This window comes from Passer montanus, unplaced genomic scaffold (genome assembly GCF_014805655.1).
Source record: "Passer montanus isolate IOZ18808 unplaced genomic scaffold, ASM1480565v1 scaffold41, whole genome shotgun sequence".
NCBI lineage: Eukaryota > Metazoa > Chordata > Aves > Passeriformes > Passeridae > Passer > Passer montanus.
Genome location: NW_024368930.1, coordinates 547,852 through 562,361, shown reverse-complemented (window position 1 = coordinate 562,361; position 14,510 = coordinate 547,852). Strand labels below are relative to the sequence as shown.

The 14,510-nt window shown below is 56.0% G+C and overlaps 1 protein-coding gene across 1 annotated transcript in view; it reads left to right on the top strand.

Annotated features, from left to right (window-relative positions):
* Window positions 1-14,510, top strand: part of B4GALT5 (beta-1,4-galactosyltransferase 5) — a 32,693-nt gene that overhangs the window by 1,134 nt on the left and 17,049 nt on the right. The window lies entirely within an intron of this gene.

The following is a 14,510-nucleotide window of genomic DNA, read 5'->3' as shown; positions in this document are numbered from 1 at the left end:
TCCTGTTCACCCTGAGTGGCCCCAAGACACTCAGGGGGCCCCTGGCTCTCTGTCCAGGGCATCCTGCAGCCCTTTGTGGGGCAGGCACAGGGAATGGTGTGGCTGTGGATGAGCTTCCCAGCCCCAGGTGGAATTACACTTTAAAAAGGAAAGTTCTCTTGTAAGGATGTTTTTTTCCTTTTTTTAGAGTATTCTGATTGATTTCATGTTACTGCTGCATGGTCACCAGTCTTAGAGGTGGTGTAGGGTATAAATATATTTAAGGTTATGCCAAGAGGCTTTTCTCTGTGTGGACTTCAGATAATGTGGTAACGTCCTACCCAATGTTCTTCCCATCTGTGATGCCCAAAGAGGAGGCAGGGAGGTGTTAGTGGTCCCTGTCCCTACCCACCCATGGATGTCAGTGATGTTCTGAGTCATCTTCTCATCAGGTGACAGAAGATCTGCTTTGTGTTTTTTTTTGTTTTATTTCCTTCCTCTTTCAGCCAAAAATGTTTCCTCATGGAAGCCCAGCCCAGTATTCCTGGGATGCTGGGCTAATCCTCTCAGCACTTGGAGGGAGTTTGTTTTCAGGCTGCAGGGCTGAGGAGAAGCTTGGGAGAAGAGTGAGCGAGACAGGAGATGAGCAGAGCTGGGGATTTGAGTAAATGGACCATGTGCAGGTGATGGAAAGATGCTGTCAGCAGAGGGTTCTGGGGCATTTGTCCTGCCTGCTGCTGCCTCAGTGCACGCAGTGGGGCTGGGCTGCTCTTCTGTGGCCACTGAAGGGCCTGGGGAAACTTCTGTCCCGAGACCATCCCTTGTAGGGCGTGCTGAGGAGGTGGCCAAAGAAGGACTCGCAGGTCATTGGCTAAACCACGGGCAGGGAAGTGATTAATCCAGTGAAGAATCAATTCCTTGATTGTACCTCAACTGAAAAGAAGAAAACCCAAATGAATGAGACCTGAAGCTGCAAGTGAGCTTGAACCAGCTGGAGCCTGGAAGGGCTTTTGTCTGCCTGGTGCCACAGGCTGCTGGGAAGGGTCTGCTGCAGCCAGCTCTGCTCGTGGGGTCAGCCTGCCCTGCCTGGGCAGCGCCAGCCCCTGCGGGCTGGGCATGGCCCTGTGGCAGGGTGTGCTGTCACCGTGGTGGGAGCCTGTCCCCCAGCCCCGTGTTTGTGGGGGAACATTTCCCCGGCGCTGCCGAGGCGTGTTGTGTTCAAGCAGTTGTGCGCCAGTGCCAGGAGAAAACTGGGACAGTTGCACTTCTGGGTGCTGTCTCAGCGCATTGGTGTGGAGCTGGCATGCCTGTCAGCTGGAAAAGCTGGATAACTGTTCCTGGTGTCCTTTGGAGATGGGAAGGGGACCCCCAAGCTGGGTTCTGAGTTGCCTGCCCAGTGCTGTCCTGCTACCTGACTGACCATGGTGTTTGGCTCCTCACAGCCCAGGTAACCCAGCAGTCTGCTCCAGACGGAAATGCAGGAAGAAATTTATGTTTACTGTCAGCAAATAACCATGCTTGGCTCCTTCAGGGAGTCCAGGGCTTTTGGGCCTTACATTTGTGTTGTGCCTGGACCTACGTGATGCCCAAGGTAGCTCCTCGTTTCTGTTCTTCAAGGTTTCCTCCTGAGGAACTGAAACCTTGTGGCCTCAAGTTTGCGCAGAGCGATCCAATGTAAACAGCCAGTGCCACCTCCTTCCCAGCTCTCACATCCAATTCCCGTCTGTCCTCCCCACACACCGCCCTGCCAGCTCCATCCCCGGGCTCCCACCTTGCCAGGTGAGGTGCCAGGGCCAGCCGTGGCACAGGCACAGCCGGCTCTCCTTGGCCTCCAGCTGCTCCCGGCGCTCGCCGGCTCCCGCTGCCTGTGTGGGTCTGTCTCTTGGTGGCCATTGTGTGCAGGATGAGGTGGCCAATTGTTCTGCAGCCGGGGCACAGTGGGGCTGCAGGCTGCAGGAGCTGCCCGTGTCCACAGGGCCCCGCTGCCAGAGCGCCCTGCAGGCAGCAGGTACGTGGGGTGCTCGTGTGGCTGAGGAGGTCACTCGTGCTCGCTGCTGGCTCAGGGGTCCTGGGGCCAGCAGGGCACAGGGCTGCAGGGCAGGCTGGGCTTTCACAGCAACAGCCACACTGGCCTCCTCTTGGAAAAAACAGCTTGGCACTGGGCAAACAGTTTTGGCCTGTTATGGAGGTCAGGGGCCAGCTCGACAGGTTATTTTGTAGGGCTTGTTCTTGGCACTGAGGCTCCTGCCCTCCTGGGACAGCTGCCCTCTGTGCCTGTCGCCTTCCCCAGATGGGATGTGGAGAAATGGGCTCGCCAGAGTCACTGTCTGTGCCCAGTCCCCAGTGTTGGAGCAAGGATGGTGTGGGCGCAAAGAGTGTGCTGACTTGGAGTGGAACATCTCGGGAAGCTATTTCATCCTACCCTGTGCTTCTGAATTCATCCCTGGGATGTGGGGTCATCCCTGTGTGTCCTGTTCTCACATGGTGGTGGTTCATACAAGTGTCTGGTTTTAGTCTCTTTGAACAGGGCCTAGGAAATTAAGGGAATTTCCTCCTGCAGCTGAAAGCAATAATGCTTTTTCAAGCTGCAAGTCATTTCATCTTGATACCTCGAGCTGCAACAGTGGGAACTTCTCTGACCTTGGACTTGGTCCTGGTGTAGAGGGTGGCTGCTGCATGGCTGGGGGGCTGGCAGGGCCTTCCCTGGTGCTCAGGTAGCAGCTCTTGGCTTTTACTCCTTTGTCTCGATGGATGTTGGAGCCTCTTTATTAAATTTTATTTTTTTAAGTTTTGATTTCCCCAGGAGTCATACTTGGTTGGATCTGATGCAGGAAAATAATGTGGAGAATTTAAATTATTGGGTGAAAGATTGTTACCTTTGAGAGAGAGCTGTAATTCAGTCTGCCTTTACTTCCTCCAAACTTATCAGGAATTGCTCCCAACTGGTCATACAGGGCATGAAGTAGCACCACCAGCCTGAATTACATTTATGGTGCAAGAACTTGATTTTGATAGGCAGGAGTGCTTTGAAGCACTGTTCTGTCAGGCTGTGTGTGGGTGACCAGCAGAGCAGTGCTGTGGGACCAGCAGCTGCCTCGGGACAGATCGTTTGTCACCTTTGGGACAACATTGTGTCACCAGAGGTGGCTGATCCAGCTTGGTCGTTTAATGCATCAGCCTGGCAGATCTTGGCACAGAGGAGTTCTGGGGGGGAAAATGGCAAAAGATTTGGTACTGCCTGGTACTGCCAGCTGGAGAGAGTGGGCTGAGTTGCCCGTGGTGGTGAGGGACAGAGGAAGAGTGGGGGATGGCAGGGGGATGGCACTTTGGGGACGTGGGGCTGGGGGGTCCCAGCGGGGCAGCTGTGGTGGGGAGAGGGCTGTGCTGCTTCACTGCTGAGGGGATGTGGGCAGCAGGAGCCTGGGCAGAGCCAGCTGTGAGGGCAGGGCAGGGTCCTGAGCCGGGGCAGCGCTCACGGGGGGCTCTGAGCCCAGGACACTGGTGAGCCCCCGTGGCAGGGCTGGGTGCAGGTGCCCTCTGGGGTTGCTGCAGCATGCTGGGTGCCTGGATGCTGTCTGAGCGGGGACAGAAGGTGAAGGTGCAGCTTGGAATAATGACATGAGGTTTGTGCTGTCCCAGCCCTGGCTCTCATCTCCAGGTGTTCCCCGGGCAGCAGGAGCAGCGTGGTGTCTTGCTGTGGAACACGGCAGCACTGCCCTCCTTCACCCTCCCCTGCCCAAAAGATGTGCCAAGCAGCATTTCACAACCTGAGGAGAGAGCAGCCTGGCTCCACAGCGTATGCCACGGAGGATATTGCAGTCACTGGATCTGACAGTGACTGGGGGTAGTAAGAAATCCTCAAGTGCTCCTTGAGGAGCTTGGGATCTCCTGTGCTCTGAGCAGAAGGAGACTGCTGGCAGCTGTGGGAAATCGTTCCCTTGGCAGCACCAGGTCCTTCCAGCAAGGAGGCTGCTACAAGGCAGGGCTGGGATGGGGAGCAGCCCTGTTCCCCCCGGCTGCTCCTGCCGTGCGCCCAGGATGGTGGTGCGGTGTTGGTTGGAGACCACCTCTTGCTCAGGGCTAACAAATTACAAGGTACCTTTGAGGGCAGATGACTTGCTGGGTTTTCTTTGCCTGTAAGCACCTGTGCTGTTTGTCAGGCACATCTGGTTTGGGTTATTTTGCTGGTGGCTCTCTGGGTGTTGCAACTGCAGAGCATGTGGAGAGTTCATGTTTCATCCATGTATCTCTGGAAGCCTGGCTTGTGGAAGCTGATTGGCAGACACAAAAGCTTCCAGGTACTGGTTCATTCCAGCCAATTGAGTGCTTCAAAACCTCGATAATCTGTAGCAGAGCAGACCTTAAAGCAAAAGCACCCATGCTGTCAGCCCAGGAGACAATGGTCTTCATGGCTTTGGGAGGCCAAGGGGAGCCAGGGCTCCAGCAGGCACTCAGCCCTTCAGGTGGTGCTGGCTCTGGTGGAGATGAGGGCTCTGGCACTGCTGCTTTATTTCCTGAGCTGATCCTCTGCCTCTCTTCCAGGTGGACTCATTAATTGCATTAACTCAGGCAGCATCTGCTCTGCAGGGTACGATGAACGCCCCTGGGGACCAGTGCAGGGAAGGGAGATGAGCGGTGTGGGGAGCTCTGTGTTTGCACTTGATCCCATCTGAATGCTGTTACAATTGGTGGATTTAAATATCCAAGCACGTGGAGTCTTTAAATACTGAATCTTAACTGAAATTTCTGGGGAACCTCACAAGGGTGGTGGCATGGCCGGTGTGCTCTGCAGGGCCCTGTGGCAGCACTGAGGGCTCTGCAAGAGGAGCTGGTCTGCAGCTGCACAGGGCAAGAAAAGCCTTCCCTGAACAGCTTTATTTTTAAAACATCATTGTCACAATACAATGTGTGTATTTACTTTGACAAAACCTTTGCTGGGTTATTTTAGTAAAGTTTATTTCCATACAGGGTTTTTCTTCTCCATTGCATTCAGACTCTTCTGGCTGTGGTTTTGGCTGGCAGCATTTTGAACATGGATGCTTTAGGGTGGTTAATGTGTGTTTGGAGCTTTTCTAGCACTAGCTCTAAATACCACTGGGATTAGTCCTGTTTGGAGAGATGGAGGGGAAAATGTATAGTGGACTGTGCTGTTGAAATGCAAGATAAGCCCAAATCAGAAATTTTTGAGAGATGTTGGTGGGAGTGGTTTCTTGGGGAATGTGAAAGAGATAACGTTAAAACCAGCAGGGCTTTCAGCATTACCCTGGAGCTGCTCTTATTTTGAAGGGAAAGGTGGATTGGAAAGCTGAGGGTGATGTCAGTGCCCGAAGGAGAAGAGCCCTTGGCCATCCTCAGCTGCTGCTTGGAAGGGTCCCAGGGGTGACAGTGGATGGCACGTGTGGCCCTCATCCCGGTGGGAAGCGTCCTTGAGGGATGCTGCATGTGGTGTGGAGTGCGATGGGCAGGGCCAGGGGTCCTTTTCTCCTTGTAAAAGGAATTTCCTGGTGCGTGCTGCTCTTGTCAAGTGGAGGAGGGACCTGGGGGGAGGCGTGCTCGTGCTCGGGGGATCCGCGGTGCTTTGTGGTGACTGTGGGTGTTTCTGACAAAGGCACAGCTACAGTGCCCCTTATTTGACGCTTTGCTTTCTCAAGGCACATAAACGTGTCTGCAGGGGTGTGAGAAGCTCACAGCTCCCTCCTGGCTGCCTGGGGAGCTGATGGGTCCCTGCCTGCTGGCTGGGGCTCTAGCTGGAAGCGTGTGGTGACGTTGTGTGTGCCTTCCTAAAGGTCACTTTCCTAGGCTTTTGTTTGAGGTGCAAAACCAACAGGCTCTGCCCTTCGTAGGCCTGCAGTTGTCTGTGGCATCCGTGGGCTGGCACAAACCTCTCCAGAGCCCTTGCCCTGAGCAGGGCTTTCCCCCTGGGGCCCCTCTGGATGCTGTTGGGGATCTGGCCAGCCCCCTTCAGCAGGGGCACCAAACTGGGGTGTCCTGCCTGTCCCCCAGTGCTTGTGGCAGGGAAGGGGCTGCTTCCAGGGGATGTGAGCTCAGATAGGCCCTTGGATTTTTCCTGTGGTTTGTGCCTCAGTCTCCCTTGCTTGGTGGGAGCCTGTGCTGGTTTTCCTGCTGGTTTTCCTGCTGGTTTTCCTGCTGGTTTCCTGCTCCAATGGGCAGGCCCGTGCCCGTGTGATGGTTGGGCTGTGTGTGGGACAGCTCCTGTGAAGCTGTTCCCTCCCCGTGCCTTTCTGCCCTGAGAGGTAAAGGCTGGGAACTGTTTGTGGATGGAGGATGCCACTGCACACATGATGGGAGAGAGGAAATACAGGCAACACAGCCACTGCATGCTGTGGGCTGGGCTGTGGTGTGAGCACTTCGACCAGAGCTTGTTTGTGCGTCTGGAGAATTTTATGGCAAAATAATTGATTGGCTTTATTGAATGTTATTGCCCTACAAATTGTCAAAGGAGACTCCTGGAGCCTGGTGCTGTGTAGCCACCTCCCTTGCTTGGGGAGCCTGGGGCCCGGGCTGGGCTGGGAGCTGAGCTGTGCTCATCCCTGCCAGGAGGCTCCTGAGTGGGGCTCGGGGGCTTCCCTGCGCTGCCAGCACAGGCTGGCCAGGGCTGTGGGATGCCTGTGACACAGAATAGACACTCCTGGCTGATGGTGTCTCCCCACAGCAGCAGGCTGGGAGCGAGGGTTTGGGTGGGAAGTGGAGAAGATGGCTACGTGAATGTTAATGTTTATAAATTACCTCAAAAAAACCCCAAAACAAACTGTCCAAAGCAGCTGGAATAGGAGAGGAAAGCAAACACTGCAGTGCACCAGGCAGTCAAGTGCAAACAGATATTTTTTCCCTCGCTACCTGGCAGGAAAGGAAGGCATTTCGGTGCCTGCCTTTGGGCTGTGCTCGGAGCCCTGGGCGCTCCTGACACGGCTGCTCCGGCCAGGCAGGGCTGGCACGCACGGGGGAGGCTGTGGGGAGTCAGCAGGCGTGCACAGAGCCCAGGTAAATGAAAATCAGCTGCTGGCAGGGCGGCGTGCCACGGCAGGAGAGCCCGAGCTGCCGTGCCAGGGCTCACGGGGCTCTGCACAGGGCTGCAGCAGGGACAGCACCACGGATCTTCAGCTCCTGTCAGCAAACACGGGCTTCCCCCGGAGCTGGGGACCCTGCAGGGGCACAGGCTGGCCCCCACTCCCGCAGGAATGTGAAATGCTTCCACACATGCAGCTCGCTCTTATTCTGCAGTCATTTTTTTTCCCCCCTCAGTGTTTTTCCAACTCATGTCTTGCTGCCAGAGTCCATATTAATAATGCATGACTTTTTTTTTATGGTGCTTCCTTCCCAGCGTCCCTTTCAGCTGCTGAGTCAGAGAAGATTGTTATAGCAGCAACCTCTGAAGCAGTGAAATGCCCCTGCAGTGCTCAACTGCTGTCATTTATCATCCCAGCTCCTCTGCGGGCAGCCTGCTCCCTTGCCCGGCTTGGGGGGAGGATCCCCGTGCCAAAAACCTGATTCCTGTTACACCAGCTGGGGACTGGCGAGCTGAGCTCTGCTCAGCCTTCCTGGCTAGTGTTTGGTGGGAGCAGATATTGCCTCTCTTGGCTGCTTTTTGTTGTTGTTGTTTGAAATCCTGTGAAGTTTTTTCCTGATCTGCCTGAAACTGTGTTTTGGGATTGTGCCCAAAACTTTTCTTTTTTTGTTTTTCCCCCCTTATTATTTTTTTAAATTTTCTTCCTCCTCCCTGCACTCCCCTCAAGATCTATGCCTGGACTTTTTGGGGTAATTGGGATGACAGAAGCCATATAATGTGTGAATAGGGTTAAATTAACTTAAAATCTTTCCAGTAGCTGTTGAAACATGCCTGGCTGCTGCAGGAAGCATTGGAGTTGCTCATGCAGCGTGGAACAGAGATCTGCAGGCTGTGACCAGCCCCCAGGGGTCACCTGCATGCAGGTCCAAAACCTGGAGGGAAACAGGGAACTGGGCTTCGGCAGACTTAAGAGACAGCTCCACTGAGTCTCGGGAGCAGATCTCTGCTGTGCCTGCACAGCTTTGGGTGGGAGTGGTGTGTTCTGAGCCTCAGTGCTGGGAGCAGCATCCCCGTGGTGTTCCCCTGCTCAGTGCTCTGCCTCAGTGGCCTCTGAAGGACTCCCCTGTAGGTATTATCCCAGGAGAGGCATGGGGCTCGCCTGGGGAGGAGGGTTTCCTTTTGCCAGACTTCCCAAGCCGCCCCTTCCCCGTGTCCTGCTGTTGGGGACGGTGCCAGCGTGTGTGCCCCCACAGCTCTGGGTGCAGAGGGCTGTGGGAGCAGCAGGCAGTGCTTTCCCTGCTTGCTCGGCTGGAGGAGCTGCCAGAGCAGGTGTGGTGTGAGGCTGATGTCCCGGCTGCACAGCTGCATCTCACCTGGGCCAGGCTCCTGGCTGGCAGGGCAGTCCTTGCCCTTGTGGTGTGTTCCCCCTCAGCACCATCCTGTTCTGCTGAGGCTCTCCAGTGCTGGGCTACTGATTCATTCCTCCCGAGGAAGGAAAAACTGCTGTGGTGTGAAATTCCCCCAAAGCTGCAGCGCATCCTCCTTCCCTGCTGCAGCCTGGCTCCCTGTGAGGGATCAGTGATTTCTCTTTTCCTTTTTTATTTTTTTAAGGGTTTTGCTGGTTTTTGGGTGCCCAGTGCCCTGGGGCAGCCTCCCTGTACGTGCCAGCTGGGAGGGTGCAAGTGCCTTCCGTGGTGCTTTCTGCATGCTGCAGGGAGGCTTGGCAGAAGGATCCCCTGCACTGGAGCCCAAGGGGCTTGCTGCAGCAGCCTTGCTGTGGTCCCCAGCTGCCCCAGTGCTGCTGCCTGCCCAGGACGTGCCCCGAGGGACACCTTGACACTGCCACAGCCCCTCTTGCCCCACGGTGACACGCAGTGCCACCCACACTGGTGAGACGAGCAACTCGCTGCTCAGCTAACAAGATTTAGCTGGATTATGCTATGTATTTAATCAAGGGCTAAGCTGATTGCCTTATTTGGAATGGATCAAAGCCTGGAGACCAGCTATGGAGTGGGAATGTGCTCAGCCCCGTGCCTGTGTGGTGAGCCGTGCTTTCGAAGAAGCTGGAGGTTCAGCAGGCAGGTTTGACAGCAGCAGTGACCAAGTGCAAAACCAGATTGGAGAAGTCTGAGGTGGTGGGGAGGTAGATGTGTGAGAATGTTGTTAGTCATTGACCATCACGGAGCATTTAGGGGGAAAGGCTTCCTTTTCTAGCTTTCAGGTTGAAACCATGTTTCCAGATACACGAAGCTTCGTGCTGGCAGCCAAGGGAGATGCTCTGCTGTTTGTCAGTCAGGCTTCCACCTTCTAGAAAAGCAGCTGTGCCTCTTGTGAGCTTGTGTGGCTCTGCACTGGAGACCAGACTCCCTGTTTCTCACACAGGGAGCCCCACATCTCCCTGCAGTGGCTCTCAGCAGCGCTGGAGCTCACAGAGCCTCTTCTCCCTTGTCCTGGCCCCCATGCAGCGCTGCCCTGGGACCTGCAGGGCTTTGGCAGCAGAGGAGCTGGTGCTGGCTGTGGAGCAGCCAGGCAGAGCCAAGCAGAGGGTGTTCCTTGCTGCTGCCAGCCCAGAGGCACTGGCTCCTGGCTGTGCAGAGGTTCAGAGCTGTCTCTGTAGGCAGGTGTTAAAAGTGTAAAATTACTTTCCAGTTAAGAGCTGTTGTCACTGTCCAAGGTGTGTGGTGTCCCTTTCCTGCAGGGCTGGGGGTTTTGCCACGAGAGGGGTGCTGGGGCTCTGGGCTGCCCTGTCTCTGTCTCTGTGTCTGTGAGCATGCTCTGCCCCGCTTCACCTGCGGGCAGTGAGGTGGTCCACTTGAGCAAGATGCTGCAAATGCGCTGGTTATTCAAATCACCTTCTCTTTTTCTGAAAAGGGGAAGTTTGTTCTAGGAACCAAGCCCTGTCTTGCTGCCATTTGATGCAAGCATGGCAAGCATAGGTCACAGCTCTCCTGCTCTGTGAGTGACTGTGGGAACTGCCTGTAGAACTGAAAATACCCCAACCAAAAGGCTTGGCTGGAGGGGTGTGGGCAGCTTCTGCTTTGAGGTGAATCAGGCTGCTCTCAGGCAGCAGCAGGTGCTCCCCACAGCATCACTGCGCCTTCCTTTTGCATAAAGCAGCTCTGGGGCTTTGCAAGCATCTCTCCCCTCTGCCTCTCAGACCTCCTTGGTTTTGCCTCCTTGCCAGCTGCAGGAATAACCCTGGAGCAGTGCAGGGACATGCTCTGTCACATCCTGCCTGTGCTCTGGGCCCCTTGTCCTGGCTGCCCCTCTCTCCCAGGTGTGGCCTGAGCCCTGGTGTGGGGCTGGCAGAGCATCTGGTGTGACAGCCAGGTGTAAAACATCCCATGTTCAATTATTGCCAATCAATCTGCCCAGACCCATTGTGCATCTTCCTGCCCTAACTCGTGTGTGCAGTTACAGGAGAGGATTGGCCGAGCATCCCTGTGTGTTCCGAGGGCCTGGGCAGGTGTGTCAGTGTGCAGTCACCCCTTCAGCCTGGCGTTCGGTGTCTGGGGCTGTACCCTGTGCTCTGGCAGCTCCTGGGCTGCAGCAGCAGGGTCCCTGCTGGTACCTGGCCCTGTGAGGCAGCTCCAGGGCTGCTGGCTCTGTGCGTGGGGCTGGGAAGGGCCGAAGGGCAGGAGCAGATGGAGGGAGCTGTGCAGGGAGGGGGTGGGGGCTGCCCAGCTTCAGGGTGCTCTAGGTTAACCCTGCTTTCACCTCATTAAAACAGAAAGCGCCTGCCAACGCAGCAATTGTTGGTTTGCTGCTGCCCTGCAGAAGGCTGGGGGCAGAGCAGGGCTCACGGGAGCTGCTGACACTGACCCTGTGCCCACACTGCCCTCCCCCAGCTGCCTCCCTCTGCACGTGGGGTGCCCACCCTGGCTGGGGAGGGGTCACAGATCCCCAGCCATCCCGGGGTGCTGCCACAGAGCAGCATGGCCATGTGGGGGAGGCTGGCCTTTAGCTGTAATGGCCTGGGGAAGCAAACACAACCTGCACAAACTGGGTAGCTTGAGTGGGTAAATGGGTGTAACCTGAAATCTCCTTATCCACAGTGGAGGGAATGCTGGTGCCTTGGCAGGGAGGAGAAAGGGGGGATGCTGCATTGCTGTGGCCTCAGCCATGCCCGGTGAGCTGGAGGTGCCGATGTGGGCAGGGTCTGTGGGATACCAGCCCAGCTCCTGGCTGAGGCCCCTCGGGGCTGCCCTGGCCACAGCAGTCCTGCCCTCTCTGCCTGCTCAGCCCTCCTGTTCCACCTGGGAGCCCTGGCCTAACATTCCCCATGTGTTTAATTTTTCCCAGGTAGCTGTATGTCTGACTCATGTTTGCAGAGCTCAGTTTCTGGCTGCAGACAGGCTGGAATTGATTAGTTTATTATTTTTCCCCCCTCTGCCCTGTTGCACACATCGGTGGGAGAGTGGTCAGAACCCTTGGCAGACACTCAAGTCTCTTAAGGAAACCTAAGGTGCTGCTGTGTGCAAGGAGCTTAAAGGTGTTTCAGTGGGAGAGAGGGAAGGAGGAAAAGGATGTTTGCTGTTCCCTCATGTGCCCCTGTGTGTGCTCATCCCTTCCCAGGCAGTGGCAGAGCCGATGAGTGCTGGTGGCCCGGGGCAGGAGGGGGCAGCGGCGGCTGCTCCTGCCCACAGAGGGACAGGCAGGGCATTTAGTGCCAGCGCCCCATCTCCCCAGGCTGATCACAGACACCTCTGCTGCAGTTGCCTCAGGTCGCTGCTGTTTGTGCAGACCCAGCAGAGCCTGGTGGGCCACGAGCCCCCCGTCCCTCGGTCGCTGACCCCTGCTTGCAGCTCGGGGCTGGGGAAGTGCCGATCCCTTGCTGAGCTGGCTGCCTCAATAGCCTTGTGGCTGCTTATCTGGATTAATGTGTAACTTAATGGCAGTGCTGAGGCACAGCTCTGGTGCTGTGGTACAGGGTGGTGCAGATCTGCTCCCTGATTCCCCCTGCCCGTGATAAGGTTCAGGGTTTGCTGTGCCTGGCGCCGCTGGTGAAGGCTGGCCGTGTCTGGAAGGAGGGAAGGGCAGGGCTGGGGGCAAGCCACGAGGGTCTGCTCCTGAAGGGCACAGGAGGGGGGTGATGGAGGGAAGGGTTGTCTCTTTACCCCTGTTCATGGCATCCCAGACCCATGGCATTGCTTTTCTGCTGACACATAGGAAGGCGTCACACGGGCTGGGGTTTGATGGGCAGTCTCTTAGGTGTTAAATAAGTTCATAGATAGAGGGATGATTTTTTTCCAGTGAAGTCATTCCCTACACTGATAATGGAATCAGTTAATTTATTTACAGCAGCTGTGTTACCAGTTTGCTTGTTAGGCGGAAGAAAGTCGTATAAAAATGTTGTGTATTCCAAGGTTGCATAGCTCACAACAAAGCTAATAAATGTCTTGAGACATCAGAGTTCTTGCAAAATCCCATAGGTAATGGTTTGTGGGTTGGAAGTTCAAAGTTGCACCCTCTCTCTGATAGCTTTTTTGCTGCTAATAAAACACAGCAGCTGGAGAGGCCATTCAGTGTTGCCTTTAATTATTGCAGACAAGAACAACTCTGTAATCTGACTGTGGAGGCAAAGCTGCTGTGGGTTTTAAATGGCACTGCATGGTGAGAGTACCCTTGGCAGGGAGCTCTGAGCTGCTGCCTTTGAAAATCTCGGACAACAATCATCCCACATGATTGAAGAATTCCAGCTTGGAGGATTTTCTAGGGGTTGAAAGGGCTGGCAAGCCAGGCAGATGCACAGTGTGGAGGTGGGGCTGTGGCTGTGCTCCTTCCCTGGCTGGGAATGCTGCTTTCCCAGGACCTGGCAATGTGCAGAAGAGAAACCACAGCAGGGACAATCTCGAGGTGTTGCTACTGAGGGATCTCTCCTTGGTCTCCGTGGTGCAAATCGTGTTTGCTGCAAAGCAGCCTTTGAGGCAGCTCGGGATGCTTTATTCCCACGTGGTATTGCAGAGATGAGCCTGTCTCTGGGCCTTTTAGCCCGGTGAGAGTGGAAACAGCAGGTTCCTGCCAGGCCAGAGGCCACAGCTGCTGGAGGGCAGTGCTGGGTGTGCCCGGGCAGGGTGTCACTCTGCCCTGGCTGTGCCCCTCCCTGGCGGCTGCTGGGTGCCCCCACCTGCCCTGGGACGCACAATCGTGGGCCAGCTGGGCTGGCAGCAGGGCTTTCCCCGAGCTGGCTTTTTCAGACGATGTAAATAGGACATGCTGGCCCGTGCTCCAGCCATAAATGGCAGCGGGAGATGTGCCATGGAGCGGGGAGCACCCGCTGTGCTGGATGCTGCAGCGAGCAGAGCCCTGCCCCGTGTGAGGATGGGAGAGCAGAGCCCTGCCCCGTGTGAGGATGGGAGAGCAGAGCCCTGCCCTGTGTGAGGATGGGAGAGCAGAGCCCTGCCCCTGTGAGGATGGGAGAGCAGAGCCCTGCCCTGCCCCGTGTGAGGATGGGAGAGCAGAGCCCTGCCCTATGTGAGGATGGGAGAGCAGAGCCCTGCCCCGTGTGAGGATGGGAGAGCAGAGCCCTGCCCTGTGTGTGGCTCCTTGCAGCCCCTGACCCGTGTGAGGATGGGAGAGCAGAGCCTTGCCCTGTCCCATGTCAGGATGGGCGAGCAGAGCCCTGCCCCATGTCAGGATGGATGAGCAGGGCCCTGCCCTGCCCCTGTGCCTCTCCTGGCAGCCCTGCCCTGCCCCTGTGCCTCTCCTGGCAGCCCCTGCCCTGCCCTGCCCCTGTGCCTCTCCTGGCAGACCCTGCCCTGCCCTGCCCCTGTGCCTCTCCTGGCAGCCCCTGCCCTGCCCTGCCCCTGTGCCTCTCCTGGCAGCCCGGGCCAGCCTGCTGTGACCGGCAAAGCGCTGGCCGGGAAGAGCCTCTCGGACCCCCTTGGAAGGGCTCCCTTGCAGCAGGCATGAGGCTGTACATGTGATAACCCTTTTTGTTCAGCCACGCTGAACTTGTAAAACATGCTTGAAAAGTCAGGTCTTTGGTTTTTTTTGGGGGGAATAGCCAAAACAACAGAACCTGTTCTCTTTTTCTCCATCTAAGTCAGAGTGTTAAAAGTCCAGACAGTGCAGTTTGCAGCGTGTGAACTGAGTCAGTAGATCCATTATTCTTAAGTTGTTTTTTAACAGTTTCCAATGGGTACTCTCCAATGGGTGTAATCTCCTAATTTGGAAGACTAACAAATCAATGATTTCAAAAATCCGTTTAACTGGTGTTTGATGTATATGGAAACTTTAAATCCAAATCCCACCTGTCTCCTGTTCTCTGCTGTGGTCTGGCTGCATTCTAGACTGCTTCCAGCCGGGGAAGGACAGCCCTGGTGGAGCTCCCTGTTGCCTGCATTTCCTCGGCAGCACCACTCCACGTGTCCCCATTTTCCTGCATGTCCTGTGACTGCCTGTTTGAGCAGGATGCCAGGCTGGTGCAGGGCCTGCCTGCAGCAGAGGATTTCCTTTGTCTCCTGCAGCTGTGCCAGTTCCCATGGCCCAGGGGATGAGGAGC